This window comes from Carcharhinus amblyrhynchos, chromosome 32, assembly GCF_965287045.1.
Source record: "Carcharhinus amblyrhynchos chromosome 32, sCarAmb.v2.hapA, whole genome shotgun sequence".
NCBI classification, from domain to species: domain Eukaryota; kingdom Metazoa; phylum Chordata; class Chondrichthyes; order Carcharhiniformes; family Carcharhinidae; genus Carcharhinus; species Carcharhinus amblyrhynchos.
In genome coordinates this window covers 19,115,737-19,142,396 of record NC_137355.1, presented here as the reverse complement: position 1 = coordinate 19,142,396, position 26,660 = coordinate 19,115,737, and the positions used below count along the sequence as shown (strand labels likewise).

General features: G+C 52.5%; 1 protein-coding gene across 1 annotated transcript in view; it reads left to right on the top strand.

The window, feature by feature from the left end:
* igf1ra (insulin-like growth factor 1a receptor) overlaps positions 1-26,660 on the top strand; it is a 185,485-nt gene that overhangs the window by 42,795 nt on the left and 116,030 nt on the right. The window lies entirely within an intron of this gene.

The following is a 26,660-nucleotide window of genomic DNA, read 5'->3' as shown; positions in this document are numbered from 1 at the left end:
AGCGTCAGGGAGACCAGCGGGGTAAATATGTGGGATTACGGGGGAAAGGCCTGGGTGGTGGGATTGTGGTCGGTGCAGAGGTGATGGGCCGAGTGGCTTCCTTCTGTACCGTAGGTATTGTAGGGAAGAGCGTCTTAGCTCGGCCCTCTGGGTGAGGTCAGAGGTGGATGTGTACCGTGGGGTTAGGGGGTGGGTGTATGAGGGGGTGGGGCTGAGTGGTTGGTGGGGGGGGGGGGGGGGGGTGCCGGGGAAGGTAGGGCTGGGTAGCTTGAGCTGTCAAAGTTGACACACATGGGCGGCTCAGTGGTTAGCACTGCTGCCTCACAGTGTCAGGAACTCCAGGTTCGATTCCAGGCTTTGGATCACTGTCTGTGCGGAGTCTGCACGTTCTCCCCGTGTCTGCGTGGGTTTCGCCCGGGGGGCTCCGGTTTCCCCCCACGATTCGAAAGCCGTGCGGGTTAGGGTGCGTTGGCCGTGCTAAATTCTCCCTCTGTGTACCCAAACAGGCGCCGGAGTGATTTTCACAGTAACTTCATTGCAGTGTTAATGTAAGCCTAATGCAATGTACTCTAAGCCCAAATGAATAAAATAACCTTTAGGAACTCGCAGTATTGTAACTAAAAGCCAGCTTTGGGTATAGAAAGAGAAGCTTTGCTGTCGCTATGGGTAATATTTCTGCGATTTGAGTGTTAATACGACCACGGAATTCCCTTGGGTCTCCTCACGGACCCCCGATGTCCCCGGAACCCTGGTAATTAAACCCCGTGCTGTAACGTATTGTTACGAGTTCAGTGGTGTTGGGAGGGGGTGCGGTGGACCGAGACTAACGTCACTCGGAACATTCTGTACAGGATAATTTACTGTTGCTGTTCAGGGCCCGGTTATTTATTTTGCCACCGTCATCCGTTGCGAGGCGCGGTGTGTACACTTCATTCTGCTGCTTATCGTGAGAGAGAGAGCTTTGGTGCCAGTGGGAAACCGTTTGCCCGAGTAGTGAGATTACGCAGGCTTGTAGGCTTCCCACCTCACCTTCTGACCAAACCCCTGCCTGCTGAAGCCACTGGCTCCATCATCGCCGCTTCTCTCCGTTCCTTTCAGTTTTGTGTCAGATTTTGGGGGGGGGCAGTGGTATTATCGCTAGAACGTTAATCCGGGTTAACTCAAACCTGGGTTCGAATCCCGCCACCGCAGATGGTGGAATATGAACTCGTTAAAAAGGAAATCTGGAATTAAAATCCTACTGATGACCATGAAACCATAGTCGGAAAAACCCATCTCTTTCACTAATGTCCCTTTAGAGGAGGAAATCTGCCATCCTTACCCGGTCTGGCCTACACGTGACTCCAGAGCCACAGCAATGTGGCTGACTCTCAACTGCCCCTCCTAGGGGTAACTAGGGATGGGTAATAAATGCTGACCCAGCCAGCGATACCCACGTCCCAGGAATGGATAAAAAAAGATTGATGATGAGCTGAGTGGTGTCTCTCCAAGCGATCATTCTTTGTCAGAAGAGGCAGATTATTTGACAGTGGTGGGCATCGCAGCCCCGATCTGACCCCCCCCCGCCGGGTCAGAGAATGGACTCGTAGCAGTTCAGCCCCTCTGTGCCTGTGGGCTAGCTTTGTTAAAGCTCACCGCGTAACGCTCCACAATTGTCCCTCCCGATTCCCTGCGGGGGGGGGGGGGGGGTTGTAGGTTAGTGAGCAGGGGGACTCCCCCCTCCCTGATCCCAAGAGCGTGACAGCCAGTCCCCCCATCCAAGATCAGCGAATCTCCCGGCAGGGGTCACACGTGGGGTGTTGGAGTGCAGTCTGGCTGAGGCACTCGTTCACAGGATCTCGTTAAACCAGAACAGAGAGCATGCTGCCGTGTCCACTGTGACAGTAAAAAGCCAAAGCACCCCCTCCCTGTGTGTGTGTGTGCCTGTTCCCATGTACACAGTTATTCGCCTTGCTAAATTGCCTCTTAGCGTCCAAAGATGTACAAGCTAGAGGGATTAGGGAGGTAAATACTTGGGGTTATAGGGAGGGGGCCTGGAGAAGATACTGTGTTGGAGATTTGGTGCAGACATGTTGGGCCGAATGGCCACCTCTTGCACGTGAGGGATTCTGCGAACGGTTTGAGTTTGAGTGCGATGGAGCAGAGAACAAGAGGCCAGCATTCAATGGACACAAACGGATAAAGTAAAGAATTTAAGATAATTTCAGGCAGATATCCAGTCTCTCCCTAACGAGTCTGTTGTGCACAGGGATACTCTCGACTGGAGAGGGAGGGGGATTGTTTGGAGGGTAAGTCCTGACATCGAGGGTGACCCCACAGCTCTGAGACCGCTAAGGAGCGGAGACCCTGAGCAGAATCACCCTAATTTGGTGTGAATTACTATCAGCAGCCTGGATAAAGGTTGTAAAATGGAAAAGTGTCAACACTGGTGCTGCAGACAAGTGTTAAAGATGGTGGCGTGCTGTTCGGACAGTGTAGAGGGAGCTTTACTCTGTATCTAACCCCGTGCTGTACCTGTCCTGGGAGTGTTTGATGGGGGGACAGTGTAGAGGGAGCTTTACTCTGTATCTAACCCCGTGCTGTACCTGTCCTGGGAGTGTTTGATGGGGGGACAGTGTAGAGGGAGCTTTACTCTGTATCTAACCCCGTGCTGTACCTGTCCTGGGAGTGTTTGATGGGGACAGTGTAGAGGGAGCTTTACTCTGTATCTAACCCCATGCTGTACCTGTCCTGGGAGTGTTTGATGGGGGACAGTGTAGAGGGAGCTTTACTCTGTATCTAACCCCATGCTGTACCTGTCCTGGGAGTGTTTGATGGGGGGACAGTGTAGAGGGAGATAGGCAGACAGAATACAAATTGTGGTTGAAGAATGTGGATAATAATGAGGAGTCAGTTGACATTGAAGGAAAGAGGAAGATAATTTGGTCTTGAGGTGCAGAGATGCTGTTTGTGATGGAAAGGTTTGGGCCACATCTGACGCAAGGATCCTACTGAAACTGAGAGTATATTACTGTAAGAAACTGGTTCAGAAATTCCTTCACAATGGTGGATTGTAGAAGAACAAACATTGGGTCTGACAGAATGATTAGTTAAATAATGGCATGGACATCACCGAGCGGGTGCAGGAGGGGAGAAACGGAACGCGTTTCACTTCCAGAAGTGGGTTTGTGGGTGCGTTTGACTTGATAGCTTGCCAAAAAAAAAATTAGTGGGAGGAGGGGAGGTGGGTGGAATCACAAAGTACCGCGAGTAATTGGCAGAACAGTTGACAGATGGAGCCCGTGGGATGGGAGAGGGGGAGGGAGGAAAGAGTGTGGGGGAGGGATTTGGGTTGAGGGGTTGGTTTGTGGTGGGGGGGGGGGTGGAAACAAAATATTAGAGGGCTGGAAGGAAACATGGTCTTTTGTGATTGCAGTAAGTGAGGGAGCCACTTTGATGTGAGGTGGGGGGTGGTGGTTTCTGTTGGGTAAGGATCAGTCATCAGGAGGGATTTGGAACCCCTCTTGGCGCTGTTGATGGAACTGATGTCATTGAAAAGCCAGCTGCCTCGCGCTTGCACGCTCCTGATCCTGCGCACAGCCCGACCCTGGTGTGTTTTATTTTTAAACTTGTCCTTCCACCCCCTCGCAACTCCCTCCCCTCACCTCCCCTCCCCTCCCCGCTGGGTTCCCCGTCCCTGGGGGTCCAGTGGACCAAGCCTGTCTGTCCTGGACACCCCTTCGGCACGGTTCGGGCACCCGGCCCCCTCCGCTGTCCCGAGTGACTTGTCGGGTTTGAGCTCAGGTCACTGCGTGTTTGCACTTTAATTCGCTATCTCGGCATTGCCCAACTTCCAGTTAAACCCAAGTCCTTCCACGTCATGCCAAGCATCACATGGCACCTTGTCAGAGGCCAGGTGAGTTATCTTAGTGTCCTGGCTAACGTTTATCTCCGAAACAAACAGCACTCGAGACAATCTAATCCAATGTTTATCAGTGTGCAGGAATTCACCGCTGTGTTTCCTGTATTTGAAACCAGGGCTATCTTTCGAAAGGTATTTCATTGGCTGTAAAACCCTTTGACCTTTCTAGAGGTCGTAAAAGGTGCTATATAAATGCAAGACTTTATAGTGACCCTGGGACAGTGTAGAGGGAGTTTTACTCTGTATCTAACCCCGTGCTGTACCTGTCCTGGGAGTGTTTGATGGGAGGACAGTGTAGAGGGAGCTTTACTCTGTATCTAACCCCGTGCTGTACCTGTCCTGGGAGTGTTTGATGGGAGGACAGTGTAGAGGGAGCTTTACTCTGTATCTAACCCCGTGCTGTACCTGTCCTGGGAGTGTTTGATGGGGGACAGTGTAGAGGGAAGTTTACTGTGTTTGAATATTTTGTTCTGAACCTGAACGATGAAATAGAAAGTTTGGGAAATGAATGGAACTTTTTTTAGCCTCACTGCCCCCTGGTGGGGAAGTGCCTCAGCTCACCTGAGAGTTGGGTCTGAAATCCAGAGCTCGATTCCAGAGTGGAAGGGGACAGGAAGGAGCGATGGTAAGTTTTATCAACATCTGGGAGCCAGGGTTACAGCTGCTGCATTTGCAGAGAGCAGCGCTGGGATGCACACGCGATGGGGTCCTGACTGCATACAAGGGGATTGGGGGGGAGGGGGTGGGGAGTTGCAAATGCAGTCCAGATGAATATTCCCAGAGCTGAACGAAGCTCCCAGTTTAATCTCCCGCTCCACGTTGGGAGGAGCCTGCGCTCTCCCGGGTCGAACGTGGATCCGCGGAGCTTTGCCGAAGGTTTTGCCGTCTGGAGTGCTACTGGTCTCCTGTCGCTGTGTGAAGCAGGTGGCAGTGTGCATGGCAAGATCCCACAGCAAGCGGTGACCTGCTCTTTGTTGGGGGCGATTGTCACCCCCGCAGGAAATGGTGTCTGGGGATTCCACACCTCCTGTCCCGAGGGGGCGGACACGACCTGGGTTTGACAGCTGCCCCACGTGCCCCCCAGCTCCCCTCTCTCCCTCGGCCCCCATTCCCCTCCCTCCCTCCCTCCCTCTCTGAGGGGTGGCGCGGAGGCACAGTGGTTGGCACTGCTGCCTCACAGCGCCAGGGAGCCGGGTTCGATTCCGGACACGGGTGACTGTGCGGAGTTTGCGCGTTCTCCCCATGTCTGCTTGGGTTTCCTCCGGATGCTCCGGTTTCCTCCCGCAGTCCAAAGATGTGCAGGTTGGATGGATTGGCCGTGCTAAGTTGTCCCTTAGTGTCCAAAGATGTGTAGGTTAGGGTGGGTTGGCCGTGGTAAATTGTCCCTCAGCGTCAGGGGATTAGCAAAGTGAATATGTGGGGCTACGGGGCTCGGGCCTGGGTGGGATTGTGGTTGGTGCAGACTCGATGGGCCGAATGGCCTCCTGTACTGTAGGGAGTCTGTGAACTGAGTGTAACGGGAGGAATGTCTGCTTGGGGCTTGTTTGGATTTGGTGGGAAAGCAAAGAGCGTGTTTAAAACAGGAGCAGAAATGATTCTCTCACCCGAGTGAAGTGATCAAGGACAACATTTGGGCAGAGGGTTTGGTTCAGGCAGAGGAACTGGTTTAAAATGGAGGCTTCAGTTTGAACTGAAGTGAAGAAAGTTGTGTGTTCTGCAACAGAGTCTGGGAAAGGAAGAGGATGACCCTTAAATTGGGATTATGATGATTCCCCAGAAGTGAATTCCTGATGGATTAGTCACTGCTCCATGTAGCGGATGGATAAACCACAGGAATCGGTTGTCGCGGCCTACGGACAGGCTTTATCATCCAGATGGAATGTGAGAGAGTGGTGGCCCCTGGATGTGTTTTCACAGGGCCTTCTGCTTCTTTGACGTGTCGGCCTGCGGGAGTGCAGGCAGCCAGGGCCTGTTCCGGGCAGAGGGAGCCGAGGCTCGATGCTTCTCTCTGTTCCCCTCTCCCTGCCGTCCCGACGCAGAGAGTCAGGACTGTCCCCGGGGCGAGGCCCAAACCCCCCGTCCACGCAGGAGATTGGGGTGGGGGCGGTGGGTGGAGGAGGGAGGAAGGAATGTGAGTTGGGGGGGGGGGGGGTGTTGCGGGTGCTGCTTTTCCAGGGGACAAGTTCAAAGTTCTCGCGTCAATCTTATTTCTTTTAAACAAAAATGTTTTAATGGTGTTCCAAAATTTGAAGGGGGTGGGGGGGCATTTGGGTTGGGGGGAGAGCTGGAATGTGCTGATGTGAGGGGCAGGGGAATTAGGGGAAGGGGGGGGGTGGAGGAGTGGGGGGGTGGGGGAACAGTGGGGGGACCTGAGGTTCAAATCTTGATCGTTGCATTGAGCTATGCTTAATAATTAATTCATAGCATCCCTACGGTGCAGAAGGAGGCTGTTCAGCCCATTGAATCTGTCCCCGACTCTCTGACAGAGTACTTTATCCAGATTCTCTGCCCCATCCGATCCCCATAACCCCACACGTTTAGCATGGCCAGTCCCCCTAAACTGCACATCTTTGGACCGTGGGAGGAAAGTGGAGCACCCGGAGGAAACCCACGCAGACACGGGGAGAATGTGCAGACCCCACATAGACGGTGACCCGAGGCTGGGGATCGAACCCGGGTCCCTGGCGCTGTGAAGCAGCAGTGCTAACCCACTGTGCCACCCTGTTTCCAATCACTGACACCTGATAGCTGCTGGGTAGGTGGATCAGGGTGCCCTCTCTGTTTCACCCTCCCCTACGCTGTGGCAACTGCAGCAAGAGTTTGGCCCTGCACCCTTTGTGTCTCTGACAGATTTTCAGGTGAGCTTGCTGCCTCTCCTTTGCGCTTGTGAGTTGTATTCTGATGGTTTTGGTCTGGCTGGCAGGGTGGGGGGAGTGCGGTTTCGGGAGAATCCCTGGGGGAGGGGGTGTGAGCATTATCACTCCTGTTTGGGAGCCACCATCAGCACCCTGAGGTGCGTGACAAAGGAATCGTCCGAACCTGGCCAGCCTGCCACACCATTTGGAACTGGTCACTGGGCAATGCTGAAACAGGGACCTGGGGCACCCAACCCACTCATCTTTCAACACTGAGGGGCAATTTAGCATGGCCAATCCACCTAACCAGCACGTCTTTCGGACTGCGGGAGGAAACCAGAGCACGCGGAGGAAACCCATGCAGACACGGGGAGAACATGCAGACTCCACACAGACAGTGACCCAAACCGGGAATCGAATCCAGGTCCCTAACCGCTGTGCCGCCCTATGGGTGAGTTCCGAGGTGAACGGGCCACCTCTGGTGCAGATAGTTAAAGGGATTTTCTCTTGCTTTGTCTACAGTGTTGGCTGCTTCCTTCACCCCAACCTGTCCATTCACCCAAATTAATTGAAGGTCCTCTTTGAATTCCAATTGGCTGTGGAATTTATTTCTCCTATTTCCCTTGTTTTCAGAACCCACCTCTGTCTGTGTGTCCATGTGTATGTATACGTGTGTACGCATGTGCCTTTGTGTAAACACGTGTGCTCGTGTGTGTACATACATGTCTTTGTGTATATGTGTGTGCACAGTGTGTATCTGCATGTGTGTATGTACATGCGTGTGTATTGTGTGCATGCAACGTGTATACGTGTGCGCGCGCACAGCGCATATACGTATGCACGTGTGTAGTGTACCCGTGTGTGCGTGCAGTGTATATGTGTGGTGTGTTTGTGTGTGCACTCTGTGCGTGCCATGTGTATACTTGTGTGCATGCCATGTATACTGTGTGTTTAAGAGTGTATATATGTGTGGCAGTAAGTCCACACAGCTTCTTGCAGACATGGGTAGGGTCCAGCTGCCATTGAAGACAGCCCCAAAGTCCAAAGATGTGTGGGTTAGATTGATTGGCCGTGCTAAAAATTGCCCCTTAGTGTCCGGAGATGCGTAGGTTAGAGGGATTAGCTGGGTACATGTCTAGGGATATGGGGGTAGGGCCTGGGTGGGATTGTAATCGGTGCAAACCCAGTGGGCCGAATGGCGTCTTTCTGCCCTGTAGGGATCCTATGATTTCTATGAGCCCCCGGCTCTTTATTTAGGAAAACTCTTTGCCACTACCCTGGCAGGGACACAGCTCCCTGCAGCAACTGCACAGGGCTTTGTGCTAGCTGTTTAAAGTTGAGCTTGCTGTGAGGTCTCCCACATCCTCCCTCCCATCCCCTGGCGTTGCACAGGGTGGTGAATCACACTGTCTTCAAAGTGACCGGAACTGTGTTTCTGGACTGCTCCTGTTAGTATATTCCGTGACGGAGCCCCGATTCCAGGAAGCTGTCTTTCGTGTTTGCCTTTTGGAGGGCACTGCCTGCTACTGGCACCTTTAACAGGAGAGTGTCAGAAACCCGGCTACACAGCGCGATACCAGAGTTATGCTCAGACGCAGAGCCTTCTCTCCAGCCAGCAGCGAGTGTGGTGAGCTGCACAGGGTGATACTGAGGGTCAGAGTTACGCTCAGACGCACGTCCTGTTCCCCGCTCACACAGCCGTAACCCAGAAGCACCGTGTTGCTGTCGGTTTGCAGTTATCTCCGATTCTGTAGATTGGGGCTTCTTTAGAATCACTACAGTTAAGTTTAAAGTTTATTTTATTAGTGTCACAAGTAGGCTTACTTTAACACAACAATGACATTACTGTGAAATTCCCCTAGTCGCCACACTCTGGCACCTGTCTGGGTACACTGAGGGAGGATTTAGCACAGCCAGTGCACCCTAACCAGCATGGCTTTGGGACTGTGGGAGGGAACCGGAGCACCCAGAGGAAACCCACGCAGACATGGGAAGAACGTGCGGACTCCACACAGACAGTGACCCAATCCGCGAATTGAACCTGGGTCCCCGGTGCTGTTTGGCAGCAGTGCTAACCACTCTGCCACCGCTCGGTAGTGGAGAGAAAATGTGGCTAAACGCCCGCACATTGCGATCAGAGCATTTCTCCCGAATGAATCTGGTGCAACAGAATCTGGACTCTCCTGATTTACTCGGGCATTAACCCCTGAATCATAACACTCACTGTCTTGTGGGAACCTTAATGACTGGCAGCTTCTAGGATTCCCTGGAAGTTACGGAACAGCACCCAACAGTACCACTTAGAGATTTTTGCCCTTTCTGACTTCGGGAACACCTAACAAAGGGCATTCCAAGCTGTTTTCTTTCTTTCAACCTCCCTAGTGCCTTGGGATTCACTTTTGCGTTAAACTATTGATGTGTTATTGAGTAATTCAGGTCAATGTATTCCCTGTGGCTGGAGGGCCCATGACCGGGGCAGGGAGAAGGTAACTGGCAAGAGGAGGGGAAATGAGTGACTTTTATTTTAAACAGTCAGGTTGTTGGAAGGCACTGTCCGAAAGGGCGGTAGGGACCCATTCAGTGGCAACTCTCAAAAATGAGGCGGAGATGCCGGCGTTGGACGGGGGTGGACACAGTAAGAGGTCTCACAACACCAGGTTAAAGTCCAACAGGTTTATTTGGTAGCACGAGGTTTTGGAGCGCTGCCCCTTGCCCAGGTGAGTGGAGAGTTGGGTTCACAAACACAATTGCGAGACAGTGGTTGGAATGCGAGCCTTTACAGGTAATCAAGTCTTTACAGATTCAGTGTGCGTGGAGAGAGGGATAATCACAGGTTAAAGAGGTGTGAATTGTCTCAAGCCAGGACAGGTAGTAGGATTTTGCAAGCCCATTTTACACCATTGTGTGACATGAACCCAAGGTCCTCTCAGAAAGGCAGCGTTCTAGAGCGGCGAATGGCAAAACAGGCTTGAGGGGCCGAATGGCCTGCAGAGAAATTGTATATGCGGTTGGTGTGTTAGTATCAAGTTTGCATTTTATTGTTTTAGTTTGGTTTGATTTGATTTATTGTTGTCACATGTATTAGTATACAGTGAAAAGTATTGTTTCTTGTGCGCTATACAGACAAAGCATACTGTTCATAGAGAAGGAAAGGAGAGGGTGCAGGATGTAGTGTCACAGTCATAGCTAGGGTGTAGAGAAAGATCAGCTTAGTGCGAGGTAGGTCCATTCAAACGTCTTGACAGCAGCAGGGAAGAAGCTGTTCTTGAGTCAGTGGGTATGTGACCTCAGGGGTGTGAGGTGCCCAGGGCAGGTTATTGAATGGCTGCACCTTCAGGGGCAGGAGATGGGGACGTCTGGAGAGGAATTGAGAAAGTAAATGTTTGACTGCAGTTACAGCCCAACACGGATGGGCTGGGGAGCAAACGGACATGAGAGAGCGGTACGACCCTCGGGGAGTTTGCTGTAGTGGGGTGAATGAAACTGAATGTCAGTGCACTCAGTCCTCTCGCTGTGCAGGGCTCTCTCAACATCTCTCATCAAATTCCCCAAGGACCGCTCCGAGAATTCCTGTGAATCTTATTTTCCACTTATTCAGGGAGGTCAGGCCCCCTCGCTGCGATACTGCAATGGCTCCCAGGACAACACCCAGCGAGGGGTTTCCACATTCCAGCATTCCTCTGCAGGGACTGGGGTGAATGGACTCTGGCTTGCTCTCCTCCTCCCCCTCCCCAGGCGCTGTTACATCGAGTTGGAGAGGTTTACAGCATGGAAACAGGTCCACGCCGCCCCTTTTTTTAAATCCCTAAGCTAGTCCTGGTTGCCCGCGCTTGGCCCATATCCCTCAATACCCATCTTACCCATGTAACTGTCTAAATGATTTTTAAAAGACAAAATTGTACCTGCCTCTACTACTACCTCTGGCAGCTTGTTCCAGACGCTCACCAACCTCTGTGTGAAAAATTGCCCCTCTGGACACTTTTATATCTCTCCTCTCTCACCTTAAACCTATGCCCTCTAATTTTGTACTCCCCTACCTTTGGGAAAAGATATTGACTCTCTAGCTGATCTGTGCCCCTCGGTATTTTATAAACCTCTATAAGATCATCCCTCAGCCTCCTACGCTCCAGAGGGAAAAGTCCCAGTCTATGCAGCCTCTCCTTATAACTCAAACCATCAAGTCCCGGTAGCATCCTAGTAAATCTTTCCTGCACTCTTTCTAGTTTAATAATATCCTTTCTATAATGGGGTGACCAGAACTGTACACAGTATTCCAAGTGTGATTTTTACCAATGTCTTGTACAACTTCAACAAGACGTCCCAACTCCTGTATTCAGTGTTTTTTGACCAGTGAAATTAGGGGGCTTTCCCTGAATTTGGTGAGTTTTGAAAGGACCCACCTTCATTCTGGGGTGGGGGGGTGGTGAGGGGCTCCGCCGGATCCGTCCTGAGCTGTCTTGCCAGCTAAATGCCTCCCCGACTGCTTTGTCACGAGGCTTGGCGCCATCTGGTTTCCTCCCACCCTCCAAAGATGAGCAGGTTAGGTGGATTGGCCATGCTAAGTTCTCTGTCGTTGTACCTGAATAAGTGTCGGAGTGTGGCGACTAGGGGATTTTCACAGTAACTTCATTGCAGTGTTAATGTGAGCCTTACTTGTGACTAATAAACTTTAACCAAGAATTCCCAATCGCCTCGGACTGTAAGTAACTTGTGTGTGTGTGTGGTGCACACGTTACCTCCCCCTGTCCCCCCAACCTCTGGTGCGCACAAGCCCCATCCACATGCGCCACCCCCTATCCCAAACCCCTCAAGAAGGCAGCTGGTTCCTAATGTGTTCCGGAGATTCCACGTTGTTATTTTGGGAGTGAACTTTCTCCACATCTGCACCGGCGCTCAGTAGCAGCAGTGTGTACCGTCTACAAGATGCACTGCAGCAATTCACCAATGATCCTTAGACAGCACCTTCCAAACCCACCACCACTTCCATCCAGAAGGACAAGGGCAGCAGATACACGGGGAACACCACCACCTGCAAGTTCCCCTCCAAGCCACTCACCATCCTGACTTGGAAATATATCGGCCGTTCCTTTGTAGTCGCTGGGTTAAAATCCTAGAATTCTTTCCTTAACAGCATTGTGGGTCAACCCACAGAATGTGGACTGTGCGGCGATTGAAGAAGGCAGCTCACCACCACCACCTTCTCGAGGGGCAGCCAGGGATGGGCAATAAATACTGGCCCAGCCAGCAGCGCCCGTGTCCCACGAATGAATTATAAAAGTGTGTGTGGGCAGCATGAGAACTGCAGCTCGGCTGCCAGTTTGGAGAGAGTTCATAAAAGCCTCTTAACCCCACCCCAAACGGTGTTGGTTAGAAGCCAGGTCAACGTCTTGGAATTCCTATTTGAGGAATTTGTTCATCGGGCTCCCCCACACGGGAGCTATTTTTAGTCTCCTGGTGGCTTGACCCCCCCCCAACCTCTACGTTGTCGCAGACCTTTTGGAGTGTTAGACCTGTATAGTGCGTGCGCGCGCCGTTATGCATCCTGTTTTTGGCCGCACTGGTTTTCTGTCTCCTTGGTGGTGGTGGTGGGAGATACCTGATCTGTGGTTGTAGGAAGAATTTGGGCGGTTTAGGGCTTTTTGCTGGCTCTTTCATCTCCACGTTCGTTGTGTCTGGCTGGCATCCCTGCGAGGGACAGCTGCTTAATAGTCGCTCCTAAGAGATCAGTGTGGGTTTCAAAGTCAGCCGAGAAGAGAAGGAACAGCAAAGTACAAGAAAATTAACCCACTAAGGCCTGGAGTTCCCCCTCGCCACCCTACAGGAAGGACATGAGGGTCCTTGGGAGGGCACGGAGAGAGATTTCCCAGATGCCAGGATCTGGGATTGCTGGAATCCACGGTTAGGGTTGGAGAGGCTAGGGGAGATTTGATGGCGGTGGACAAGACAATATCAGGTTTCGATAAGTTGGACAAATGTTGTTTCCATTGGAAGATGGCACAAGGATTAGAAGGCAGGTTTTGGGTTAAGAGATGCAGTGGGAGTGTTGGTGAGGGAGAACTTTATTCCCTTCCTGACCTGGAGATCGCTGCCTAGCTGAGACCGTGAATCATTCAAAATTGGCTAAGTGCTTGAGGGTAGGGGCCAGGAGAGTGAGACCCATTGGTTTACTCTACAGAGAGCTGACATAAGAGTCAGCAGGCTGAATGGCCTTGTTAAAGCAGAATTAGGGCCCCAGACCCCGGGGCTGGGGGGACTTACTGATCTCTTGTGAGTTTGTGTGCCTCACCACGCCCCAGAGTGGTGGATTGTGTTTGGAATGCAGTCAGAAGCCTGCCATTTTCCGCTCAGCAAGATCCCAAGAAGTGAGCCGAATGGGTTATTGCAGATCCCCCCTCCCCCGCCCCAATGCTTAAAGCCCTGAGGGCAGAGGGAAAGCTCCCTGCTCCTTACAGCATCCCTCGTGCATTGTTAACCATCCACCAGATGCAGAGAAGATCCTTTAATCTTAAAGGCTGCCTCTCTGATAGCGTGGCGCTCCCTCAGCACTGTGTTGTGGCGCTAACGCACAGTCTGCATGTTCTCCCCGTGTCTGCCTGGGTTTCCTCTGGGTGCTGTGGATTCCTCCCACAGTCTGAAAGATGTACTAGTTAGGGTGCATTGGCCGTGCTAAATTCCCCCTCAGTGTACCCGAACAGGTGACTAGGGGGAAATCATAGAATCCCTACAGTGTAGAAGGAGGCCATTTGGCCCATCGAGGCTGCACCAACCAAAATCCCACCCAGACCCTATCCCCAGAACCCCAGACGTTTACCCTAGCCAGTCCCCCTGACACTAAGGGGCAATTTAGCACGACCAATCCACCCAACCCGCACATCTTTGGGTTGTGGGAGGAAACCTGAGCACCTGGAGGAAACCCACGCAGACACGGGGAGAATGTGCAAACTCCACACAGACAGTGACCCGAGGCTGGAATCGAACCGGGATCCCTGGTGCCGTGAGGCAGCAGCGCTAACCCACTGCGCTGCTCCACTCGAGTCCCGGGGTGAGGCTTGAGCTGTCGATGACAATGTCCTAATGGGACGTTGCCCTTCGCTGGCCATGGAGACAGGATGGCTGTGCCAAGCCAAGGGCATTCCGACGGAAGGTCAGCGGCCTGAAGGGTGGACTTTCTGTTTCCTTCTCCACAGCAGCTGCCAGACCGGTCATGAGTTAGCGTTGCTGGGAGAGAGAGTGTGTGTCATTCTTTGGGGGAAGAGTGTGTGTGGAGGAGAGGCAGGGAGGGCAGAGACAATGGGCCACTGTTTGTCGAGAGTCTGGCTGGGCTTTGGATTGGGACAGACAGAAAGGTATTGCTTTGGCTACGAGGGATGCATAGAGTTACTTAAAGCACAGCTGCACAATCACATGCTTCTAAATTACAGGTACACCGTGACTGCAGGCGAGTTTGGCGAATCTCTTACACCTTTCTCATTATTGGCTTTTGTTCTAATTTTTCTCCTCTGAACCAGAAGGAGGAAGTTGGACAGTTCCGCCATGTTTTGACAGGAGGGCGAGTCTCTTTTCTCAGTGACCATCCATCCGGGCGGTCGCTTCCCCAGTGGCTAACTGGAGTTGTCGAAGCTCCCCGCTACATTTAATCAGGGGACGGTCTTCAGTAACGAGAGTCGCTGATTGGGGGGGGTGGTTCCGGCAAGCTGACACTTGGGTCAGTTCGCCTTGGCCAGTGCGGAGAAGGGTTGAGGGGTACCCAGTGTTGGTCTGGCAGGTCGAAGCCAGGTATGGGACCTGGTTGGTCTGATGAGGAAGTGGTTTTTAATGGTGGTGTGTTGGTTCTGTTCTTGTTACCGCAGGGTCTCTGCTGTTATTCGTTGGCACAGTGGTCTTAACCATACGAACTGGGCGTGATGGGAGGTGAGAAGGTAGATTGTGTCGCGTCAGCCTTGGGTTAATGTAGACACTCTCCAGGTGCAGTGGTTAGCACTGCTGGGCTGAAGGTGCCATGTCTGACAGTAGATAACCCAGCTTTGCAACAACATTGTTTTGTGGGTAGAGTACCTGAACGAGAGGGTATTACTGAGGAGTGTACGGCCGGGTTGTAAATGCCCAGTGGCCGAGATTTCTCGATGTGCTGGGTCCGTAAGCATTCATTCCCTCTTGATTCTGGCGTTGGACAGACTGGGGAGATGTATCACTTGTGGCCTCACTCTTCCCAATCTCTAACATCTCACATTTCTCCAACTTGTCCATACCTGGCCTGCCTTGATTTTTATTGCCTCCTTCACTGGCTGCCTGGACCCCAAGCTGTGGAATTGCCTCCCTCAACCTCTCCGCCTCTGTCACCCCCTTGTCACTTCTTAAAACCCACCTCTCCGATCGCCTGTCCCTGTAACGTGATTCGCAGGTTAGACTCAGGTTGGCGCACAGTGGTTAGCACTGCTGCCTCTCAGCGCGAGGGACACAGGTTCAATCCCAGGCTTGGGTAACTGTGTGGAGTTTGCACGTTCTCCCTGTGTCTGTGTGGGTTCCCTTCTGGTGCTCCGGTTTCCTGACACAGTCCGGATTACGTGGATTGCCGCGTGAAATTGCCCCGTAGTGTCCAAAGATGTGTAGGTTAGGTGGATTGGCCATGCTAAATGTGTGGGGTTATGGGGGTAGAGCCTGAGTAAGTTACTCAGTCAGAGGGTCAGTGCACGCTCGATGGGCCGATTGGCCTCAGGGATTCTGAGTCTCATTAAACGCCCCTGCGACGGGTTTCGGGGGGGGGGGGGGGGGGTTCAGGCTGCGAAAGGCCATGAGTAGATGTGGATTGTCAGTGGGCTGTGGGATGGCAGCCTGGCAGAGAGAGAGAGAGAGAGAGAGAGGGACTGCCGAATCCTGACTGGGGGATGAATCACCGCCTTCTGGAGGGGGAGGGTGGAAACTCGATCCCAGGCATTACATCATAGCGGACAAAAGAGTTTACAGAATCCACTGGAAGCTGCGTGCCCCCGTGGTGCTAAGAGCCTTAATTCATAAAATAGCCACAGAGGCTTGCCAGGAGAAGAAAGAGAGTGACCCACGCGACATATCGCCAGAGAATAATCTCGTGGTTCATTCCCTTTGGAGCTGCGGGGCCTCTGGCCAGAGTGGGGGGGGGGGGGAGAGAGTGTGGGGGGGGGGGGGGGGGAGTGGTGGGTGGGGTGGGGGGGGGGGTGGAGAGTGTGGAAATTTAGAGAAAAGGAGTGGGTCTAACAGGGCTCGAGGAGCCTGAGCTGGGTTTTATTTTTAAAAAAAAAATCTATTACTGAGGACTCCTTGTGGTGCAGTGCTGATTGTAAGTGGCCTTGCTCACTCTTGGCATCGGTGCAAGGCTCAGTGAGCCTGCCAGCAAAACTCTTGTCCTGACCAGAATGAATGTTTTTCCTGTTTGGAGTATGTAGAACTGGACTTTGGCTGGTTGGCCTGACCACTGGAAATGAATCAGTAAAGAAAAAGAGGAAGTAGCCTCCAGCGAGTTGCATTTTCTTTCGTCGGGGACGGGGGTTTTCTCTGTTTTATTCTGCCCCCCTGCCCCGATTATTGGGAAGGTCAGAGGGAGGGAATCAGCGGCCTGCCCCCCCCCCCCCCCCCCGGGGTGTGGACAGAACTGGGTGTAGAGCCCAGGGAGGACGAAGGACTGTGTGGAGCAATCGGAGTTCAGCAGCACTCTGAGTAACAGCGCTGAGAATGGCCTCAGCCTCCCCCCCGCGTCTGTGAATGTCCTTTTCGGGTCAGATGTTAAAACTGAGCCCCCCGCACCAGTCAGTGTGAAAGATCCTGTGGTACTATTGGGGTGGCGCAGTGGGTTAGCACTGCTGCCTCACAGTGTCAGAGACCCGGGTTCAATTCCCGCCTTGGGTCACTGTCTGTGTGGAGTCTGCACGTTCTCCCCGTGTCTGCGTGGGTTTCCTCCGGGTGCCCCGGTTTCCTCCCACAGTCTGAAAGACCATGCGGGTTAGGGTGCATTGACCGTGCTAAATTCTCCCTCAGTGTACCCGAACAGGTGCTGGATTGTGGCGACTAGGGGATTTTCACATAACTTCATTGCAGTGTTAATGTAACCCTACTTAAAGTTTAAAAATTAAAGTTTGTTTATTAGTCGCAAGTAGGCTTACATTAACACTGCAATGAAGCTACTGTGAAAATCCCCTAGTTGCCGCACTCCAGCACCTGTCCGGGTACATTGAGGGAGAATTTAGCACGGTCAGTGCACCCAACCAGCATGTCTTTGGAGCGTGGGAGGAAACCCACTCAGACACAGGGAGAACGTACAGACTCTGCACAGACAGTGACACGAGCTGGGAATCGAACCCAGGTCCCTGGTGCTGTGAGGCAGCAGGGCTAACCACCGTGCTGCCCTTAATGGAAGAGAATCATAAAAACCTTATAGTACAGGAGGAGGCCATTCGGCCCATTGAGCCTGCACCGACCACAATCCCACCCTGGGCCTATTCCCAATACCCCACACATTTACCCTGCTAATCCCCCTGACGCAAAGCGGCAATTCGACATGGCAAATCAACCCCACCTGTACATCTTTGGAGCGTGGGAGGAAACCCACACAAACATGGGGAGAACGTACAGACTCCACGCAGGCAGTGACCCAGGCCGGGAATTGAACCGGTGTCCCTGGCGCAGTGCTAACCCACTGTGCTGCCCCACTTGTGACAATAAAGAAGGAGAGCGAGGTGGTGGTGGTGATGTTTGCAATAATCCTCATTCAGCCAGCGTCACAGGATCGTGTTGTCTGGCCTCGCTGCTGTTTGTGGGAGCTTGCTGTGCACACACCGGCTGCCTCCTCTACAGCAGTCATTACTCTCCATGAAGTACTGCACTGGGTGTAAGGAAGTTAGAGCGGTGGTGTCTGTGAGTGTCTCAGTTCCTCCTCGTTGGGGCACAGTGAGTGGGTTGTAAACCTCACCCATGCATTTGTTACCTCCAGACTGTTCCAACGCGTTCCTGATTTAAATTCCCACTTGCTAAATATTCCAGCTGATGTAAAACTCTGGCTGGAATCCTGACTCGTATCAAATCCCATTCATTCATCAGCGCTGTGTTCACTCGCTGACACTGGCTCCTGACCCAGCAAGGCTTGGAATCTCCAAATTCTTGTGTCTTTGCCTCTCTCTCTCTCTGGAACCTTCTCCAGCCCTGTGACAAACATGGCGTGTAATTTTATTTGCACTACGTGGCCAATTTGTTTAGGTGTGAGGATCCCTCTAAAATTTTAATTTTGGTATGTATGTGGGCAGTAGGTTAGTGGGCAGTTTTTGAGCGGTCGGCACTTGGGGAGATGCACATTCTCCATCTCCCTGACAGTTCCTGTGCACCTCTGATTTCCATTATGTCCCCCCCACCCCCTTGCTGGTGCATCCGCTCCCCTCCGATCCCACCCTTCACGCCCCTCCCCTGTCAGCAGTTTGGAACCCTCCCTTTCAACCTCTCTGCCTTTCTAACCCCTTCTCCTTCAGTAAGACTCTGTCTGAAGCACATCTCTTCAATCCAGAGCATAGCCCCCCCACTCAATAAGTACCTCGTTACGTTGGCTCGGTCTCAGATGTTTTCTGGTGACTACGGGAATTTTACAGTAACTTCATTGCAGTGTTAATGTAAGCCTTACTTGTGACTGATAAATAAACTCTACTTTTTGCTTACTTTATATTTCTAAGGTGAGAGGTGTTGTACAAAGGCGTTGCTGCCGTTCTAACCGGGTCTTAGTGCAGAGCTGGCACCTATAATCTGGGTAGAACCAGGGGAGTGCAGCATTGTTGGGGGAGCAGAGATTCACTGTGTTGAATAGCCACGTGGCCTCTCACACTCGACCATATCGTGACATGGTGTCACTCAATGTCCGCAGGAGGATGGGAAGAGCGCCTGTGTGTGTGTGTATGTGCGGGGCGTGCGGGGCGCGCGCGCGCCTGTGTGTGTGTGTGTGTGTGTGTGCAGGGTGCGCACACATGCCTGTGCGCAGGGTGCGCACACATGCCTGTGCCTGCACGGGACCTCTGTGTGCGGGGCGAATGTGTACATGCGCAGGGCGCACCTCTACGCGGGTGCGCGGGGCGTGCATGCACACATCACTTTCCGGTTACAAAGTTCCTGAGGTTAGGTGTGCTGAGTATGTGGTCTTTTGGAGTTGAAATGTTCCTTGTGAGGCTGTAACAGCAGAGACAGCCTCTTAATGATGCAGAACGGACAGTGTGTGCTGCAATCACTCTCATTCACGATTGTACAGAACTTTGGTCACCTGGTAACCGTGTCCTGCGTTGTCCTGGTGTTGGGCTGGGTTATCAGATGTGTTGTACAAACGGTCAGCTGGAAATCAATCCTGCTTTAGCCACTTGGTCGAATCCTGCCATTTACATTTCAAAAGCGGCTGTAGCAGCAAAAGATGCAGTTAGCCAATCGACTGGACAACAGCACCCAGCCTTGGTGTAGCGTGGCTAACCCCATGTCCCTCACTGGAGGACAGTCGCGTGGGCAGTGCAGCAGGCAGTGGAAAGGATCCCTACAACGTAGTGGCCATTCTGGATGTGGATATGCTGGCGTTGGACTGGGGTAAACACAGTAAGAAGTCTGACAACACCAGGTTTAAGTCCAGCCGATTTATTTGATAGTAAACTCACGAGCTTTTGAGGTTACCCTCTTCGTCAGGTGAATGGAGAGTTCGGAATGGAGAGAAACTCTTCATTCACCTGACGAAGAGGGTAACCTCGAAAGCTTGTGAGTTTACTATCAAATAAATCGGCTGGACTTAAACCTGGTGTTGTCAGACTTCTTACTGTGGCCATTCAGCCCATTGAGTCTGCACTGATTTTCTGACAGCATCTTACCCTGGCTCTGTCCCCTGCCCTATCCCTTTCACCATGGCCAATTCACCTAACCATTACACCATGGGACACTAAGGGGCAATTTAGCATGGCTAATCCACCTAACCTGCACATCTTTGTAGGAAAGCAGAGCACCCAGGGGAAACCCACCCACCCACCCCCTCACATCAGGTCCGGAATGTGGGTGGGCAGATTTTTGATAGTTGAGGGTTCATGAGAGGCAGACACGAAAGTGAGGTTGAGACCATAATCTAATCTAATGATTTTATTGAAGGGGGAAGTAGGCTTAAAGGGCTGAATGGCCCACTCCTTGTTTTTCAAAAAGTTTATTCATCACAAGTAAGGCTTGCATTAACACTGCAATGAAGTTACTGTGAAATTCCTCTAATCGCCACACTCTGGTGCCTGTTTGGGTCAATGCACCCCAACCAGCACATCTTTCAGAATGTGGGGGGGGGAAACCAGAGCACTCGGAGGAAACCCATGCAGACATGGGGAGAACATACAGACTCCACACAGACACTGACCCAAGCCCGGGAATCAAACCCAGGTCCCTGGTGCTGTGAGGCAGCAGTGCTAACCACTGTGCCAGCTGCTCCTAGGTCCTTTATTCCTGTGGACATAACTTGTACAGCTTGTACTTCCTACTTTCAAAACGATTGCTACCAAATGTTTTCATCTTGGGACTTGATTTGTTCCAAGAAAATAATTGTGTCCAACTTAAAGTACAACTAAATTTACATTAATGTCGCAAACAAATCTTTATCCAGGGAGCAGAGGAGATTTTAAACTCCAGCAGCAGCAATGTGGAGGTGAGCATTTTCTGTGTTGTATAAGGCAGAGTCGGGGCAGTGTAGAGGTGGCACAGTGGTTGGCACTGCTGTCTCACAGCGCCGGGGATCCGGGTTCGATTCCCGGCTTGGGTCACTGTCCGTGCGGAGTCTGCACATTCTCCCCGTGTCTGCGTGAGTTTCCTCCGGGTGCTCTGGTTTCCTCTCTCAGTCCGAAAGATGTGTTGGTTTGGTGCATTGACCTGAACAGGTGCCAGAGTGTGGTGACTAGGGGAATTTCACAGTAACTTCATTGCAGTGTTAATGTAAACCTTACTTGTGACACTAATAAATGAACTTTAACTGCATTGTTAATTTAGTTGCGCTGTGAATTCTATCCTATCCTGACCTTGTTCGAAGTACGTTTAATTCAACTTTTACCAATTTCCCTTCCTTTCTCCACCTGTTTGGGCGCAGGCATGATGGGCCCGAAGGCCATCCTTGTGTACTGTAGGGATTCTATGATTTGAGAGATTGGTTTGGATGACTGGGGTTGGAGTTGAGTTTTGTGTTGGAAGGCAAGGGTACAGGAATTGAGGTGGAGAGCAGGGACAAAGATCAAGGAGGGGAGCAGATTTTGGGGGGGTGGGATTTGACTGAAGTTTTGATTTGATTTCTTATTGTCACATTGGTGTACAGTGAAAAATATTTTTTCTTGTGCACTGTATGGACAAAGCATACTGTTCATAGAGAAGGAAAGGAGAGAGTGTGGAATGTAGTGTTACAGTCATTGCCAGGGTGTAGAGAAAGATCACTTTAATATGAGGTAGGTCCATTCAAAAGTCTAATAGCAGCAGGAAAGAAGCTCTTCTTGAGTCAGTTGGTATGTACTTTTTTTCCCAATGGAAGAAGGTGGAAGAGAGAATGTCCAGGGTGCATGGGGTCCTTGATTATGCTGGCTGCTTTGATGAGGTTACGGTAAGTTTTTTAAGAGAAAGATTGAGGGAGTTAGGAACCAAAAGGCGAGAGACACGAGGATGTGTTGCTGTTGGGTTTTGCTGAACACCCCAAGGGCGCTGCGTTTGGGATTTACATACTGGATCAACTGTAAACATTTTAATAAGTCCCTATTTTGTATGAAAATTTGATGGCCTCATTGTAAGCAAATGATTTGATTTATTATTGTCACATTTATTGGTATGCAGTGAAAAGTATTGTTTCTCTCACGCTATACAGACAAAGCATACCGTTCATAGAGAAGGAAAGGAGAGGGTGCAGAATGTAGTGTTACAGTCATAGCTAGGGTGCAGAGAAAGAATGGCTTAGTGCGAGATAGGTCCATTCAAAAGTCTGATGGCAGCAGGGAAGAAGCTGTTTTTGAGTCGGTTGTTACGTATCCTTAGACTTTTGTATCTTTTTCCCAATGGAAGAAGGTGATCGAGAGAGTGTCTCGGGTATGTGGGGTCCTAACTTGTGCTGACTGCTTTGCCGAGGCAGCAGGAAGTGTTAACAGAGTCCGTGGATGGGAAGCTGGCTTGCGTGATGGACTGGGGGCTACGTTCATGACCTTTTGTAGTTTCTTGCAGTCTTGGGCAGAGCAGGAGCCCATACCAAGCTGTGATACAACCAGAAAGGATGCTTTCTGTGGTGCATCTGTAAAAGTTGGTGAGAATTGTTGTTGACGTGCCAAATTTCCTTAGTCTCCTGGGAAAGTAGAGGTGTTGGTGGGCTTTCTTAACTATAGTGTCAGCATGGGGGAACTAGGACAGGTTGTTGGTGATCTGGACACCTAAAACCTGAAGCACTCGACCAGTTCTACTTCATCCCCTTGATATAGACAGGAGCATGTCCTCCACTATGTTTCCTGAAGTCGATGACAATCTCCTTCATTTTGTTGACATTGAGGGAGATTATTGTAACCGCAACAGATTCTCTATCTCATTCCTGTACTCTTTCGTCACTGTTTGAGATCTGACCCGCTGCAGTGGTGTCGTCAGCAAACTTGAAAATTGAGTTGGAGGGGGAATTTGGCCACACAGTCGTAGGTGTATAAGGAGTATAGTAGGGAGCTGAGAACACAGCCTAGTGGGTGTTGAGGCTGATCGTGGAGGAGGTGTTGTTGCCTATCCTTGTAGTCTGTGGGTTAAGAAGTTAAGAGTATATTTAATATCTTTTCAATAAGAGATTTAATCATAGAATCCCTTCAGTGCAGAAGGAGACTATTCAGCCCATTGAGCCTGCACCAACTACAATCCCACCCAGACCCTCTCCCGTAACCTCATGATTACCCAACTAATCCCCCTCACACACACACTAAGGGGCAATTTAGCATGGCCAATCCGCCAAACTTACACACCTTTGGACTGTGGGAGGAAACCCACGCAGACACGTTGAGAATGTGCAGATTCCACGCAGACAGTGACCCAAAGCGGGAATTGAACCTGGGTTCCTGGCGCTGTGAGGCAGCAGTGCTCACCGGTGTGCCACCGTGCTGTCCGTAGATGGAATATCTAAAAATAGCCTCCTGTCCCCAAGTGGCAGAGGGAGAATGAATAAGGATGTTGACCATCAAACTTCTGTCAAAGAGAGGCCTTTAAGTAAAACAGTGGGTTTAAGGGAGAACAGTCCAGCCTCTGAGGCCAGGACAACAGATGGTGGCCAGAGGGGAGGGCACATGCAGGGAGTAGGTCAGAAGTTGGGGGTTGTCAGGGTGTTGGTGGGGAGGGGTGTGTAATGGCGAACATACACATCCTTGATGTATCCTATTTCTCCAGCCCTCTTTATTGCCATGTGGGTAAAGCCAAAATGGCCATTTGGTGACTCATAAATAAATAGGCTTAACCTCTTGGATCCTAAGTTTAGACTGAGAAAATTTAGTGTGGGAAAGCTTAATGCGACTGCACAGCACTACTTAGACAGAAGCAAATTACTGCGGATGCTGGAATCTGAAACCAAGACAGAAAATGCTGGAAAATCTCAGCAGGTCTGGCAGCATCTGTGAGGAGAGAAAAGAGCTGACGTTTCGAGTAAAGGTGATCCTTTGACAAAGCTATAGAAAGTGGGAACGCTGCACCTTTAACGGTGGTTAGCACAGCTGCCTCACAGCGCCAGGGACTCAGGTCCAATCCCTGGATTGGGTCACGTCTGTGCGGAGTCTGCATGTTCTCCCCGTGTCTGCATGGGTTTCCTCCGAGTGCTCCGGTTTCCTCCCACTGTCTGAAAGACGTGCTGGTTAGGATGCATTGGCCGTGCTGAATTCTCCCTCAGTGTAACCCGAACAGGAGTGTGGCGGCTAGGGGATTTTCACAGTAACTTCATTGCAGTGTTAATGTGAGCTTGCATGTCACACTAATAAATGAAGTTAGATTTTAGCTTTGACAAAGGGTCATCTGGACTGGAAATGTCAGCTCTTTTCTCTCCTTACAGATGCTGCCAGACCCGCTGAGATTTTCCAGCGTTTTCTTATTTGATGAGACATTATGGTCAGGTGTTCCTGAGGCTTTGAGGATCCGTGTGTCTCAGTCGCTCCCTGGCGTTTTATTCATTAAGGTGTTTGGGATTTGATCTGAAAACTTGAAGCAGGCCTCAAATCACCCATTAGAGCCTGTTAGGTAGGCCAAATTGGCCCCCTCCTTCTGGGAAAGCTTGGAGCAGATCAAATTGAAGAGTTCGGTTTTAGAGAGAAGAGTTCTAATTAAGATACTTGAAATATCTTGGTTACAGCAAAGCAGGTGTGGCAGTGAGAGAATGTGTTTGAAGGTTAGTGTGTTTGATCCACATTATAGGGCAAACAAAAGAGATAGTGTTCAGCAGGGGGGGTGAGGGGAAGGTTGGGTGGGGGGGGGATGTTGGTGGTGAGTGGGGCAAAGGGCCAGACCACCGTCCACTACCTGAAACCAATTATCCGGAGTCGGCACTTGGAAGCAGGGCTGTTAACCTGCACCGCAAAGAGAAGAGTCTCTGCTCCTCCATTCAGGGCTGTGGGTGAACTGAGATCAAAGGCCTTTGGTTTCTGCTGAGTGCTACCCTGCCATCAGCCCCTCCACCCCGAGCCAGGAGCCACCCGCTCTCCAGTGCTTCCCCGCATTTGATCTCAGGTCCCAAGATCTTGCCCCCTGGCCTGGTGGCCTCCAATGGGCACTGTCACTCCAGCCACTAGACTGACCAGTGAAATGTTCTGGCCTGCACACTGTCCTAAGCACCTCCTGCAAAAGTTGTTGAAGAATCCTACAGTGCAGAAGGAGGCCATTCGGCCCGTCAAGTCTGCACCAACCACAATCCCACCCAGTTCCTATCCCCATGCATTTACCCTAGTTAGTCCCCCTGACACTAAGGGGCAATTTACACGGCCAGTCCACCTAACCCGCACGTCTTTGGAGTTTGAGAGGAAACCGGAGCACCTGGAGAAAACCCATGTAGACACGGGGAGAATGTGCAAACTCCACACGCTGTGACCCAAGCTGGGGATTGAACTCGGGTCCCTGGCGCTATGAGACAGCAGTGCTAATCATTGTCCTTGTGCATCAGTCTCTGAAAGTAAGCACTGGGATACAGCAGGCAGAATGTATGTTAGCCTTCATAGCGAGAGGATTGGAGGATAGGGATGTTTTGCTGCAATTGTACAGGGCGTTGGTGAGGCCACACCTGGAGTAGTGTGTGCAGTTTTGGTGTCCTTATCTGAGGAAGGGTGCCCTTGCTACAGAGGGAGAACAGCAAAGGTTTACCAGGCTGATTCCTGGGACGGCAGGTCTGTCACATGAGGAGAGATTAAGTCGGTTAGGATTATATTCACTGGAGTTTAGAAGAGTGAGAGGGGATCTCATAGAAACTTACAAAATTCTAGGCAGGGTGGATTCAGAAAGAATGTTCCCGATGGTGGGGGAGGGGGAGGTCAAGAACTTGGGGGGTGATAGTTTGAGGATAAGGGGTAAACCTTCTAGAACTGGGGTGAGGGGAAATTTCTTCACCCAGAGGGTGGGGAATGTGTGGGATTCACTCCCACAGAAAGTAGTTGAGGCCAAAACATTGCGTGATTTCAAGAAGAAATTACATAGAGCTCTTGGGGCTAAAGGGATCGAGGGATATGGGGGGAAGTGGGGGAATCAGGATATTGAATTTGATGATCAGCCGTGATTATAATGAATGATGGGACAGGCTGGAAGGGCCGAATGGCCTAATCCTGCTTTTAGTTTCTGTGTTTCTAAATCCCCCCCGCCCCCCATGCCTCGGGCGATTGTAACATCCAACTCATTGTGAAAGGTAACACATCCTGACAGAGCGCTCATTTTAAGATTAAGGTTCTTCTATTATGGATTCCTGCACCAGAGGGAATAGCTCTTACCCCCACCCTCGTCTGCCCAGCTTGAAGCCGTTTTGTTTTGCACACACGCGATGAGTGTTTAGTGGTGATGTGCGTACGCGCGTGCGTGCAGGAGGGAGGGGGTAGACGGGGAAGGAGCGGGGTGACGGTTAAACATTAACCCCAGGGATGACATCTTCCTCGGATAGCGGCTTGGTTATTTCCTACATCCAGCTCGGGGGTGGGGTGGGTGGGGGGGCGGTGGGGGGGGGTGGGGGGGGGGTGGGGGGGGGGTGGGGTGGGGGGGGGGCGGGGGGGGGGGGGTGGGGTGGGGGGGGGTGGGGGGGGGGGGGGGGCGGGGGGGGTGGGGTGGGGGGGGGGTGGGGTGGGGGGGGGTGGGGGGCGGGGGGGGGGCGGGGGGGGGGTGGGGTGGGGGGGGGGTGGGGTGGGGGCGGGGCGGGGGGGCGGTGGGGTGGGGGGGGGGGCGGGGGGTGGGGTGGGGGGGGGGTGGGGGGGGGGGGGGGGGGGGGGGTGGGGGGGGTGGCGGGGGGTGGGGTGGGGGGGGGGGGGGGGGGGGTGGGGGGGGTGGCGGGGGGTGGGGTGGGGGTGGGGGGGGGGGGGCGGGGGGGGGGGTGGGGGGGGGGGGGTGGGGGGGGGTGGTGGGGCGGGGGTGGGGGGGGGGCGGGGGGGGGGGGCGGGGGGGGGGCGGGGTGGGGGGGGGCGGGGGGGGGTGGGGGTGGGGGGGGGGCGGGGGGGGGGGGGGCGGGGGGGGGGCGGGGGGGGGGGGGCGGGGGGGGGGGGGCGGGGTGGGGGGGGGCGGGGTGGGGGGGGGCGGGGGGGGTGGGGGCGGGGGGGGGGGGTGGGTGGGGGGGGGGCGGGGGGGGCGGGGTGGGGGGGCGGGGTGGGGGGGGGCGGGGGGGGTGGGGTGGGGGGGGGGGGGTGGGGGGGGGGCGGGGGGGGGGGGCAGGTGGGCCTTAACGCCGCATC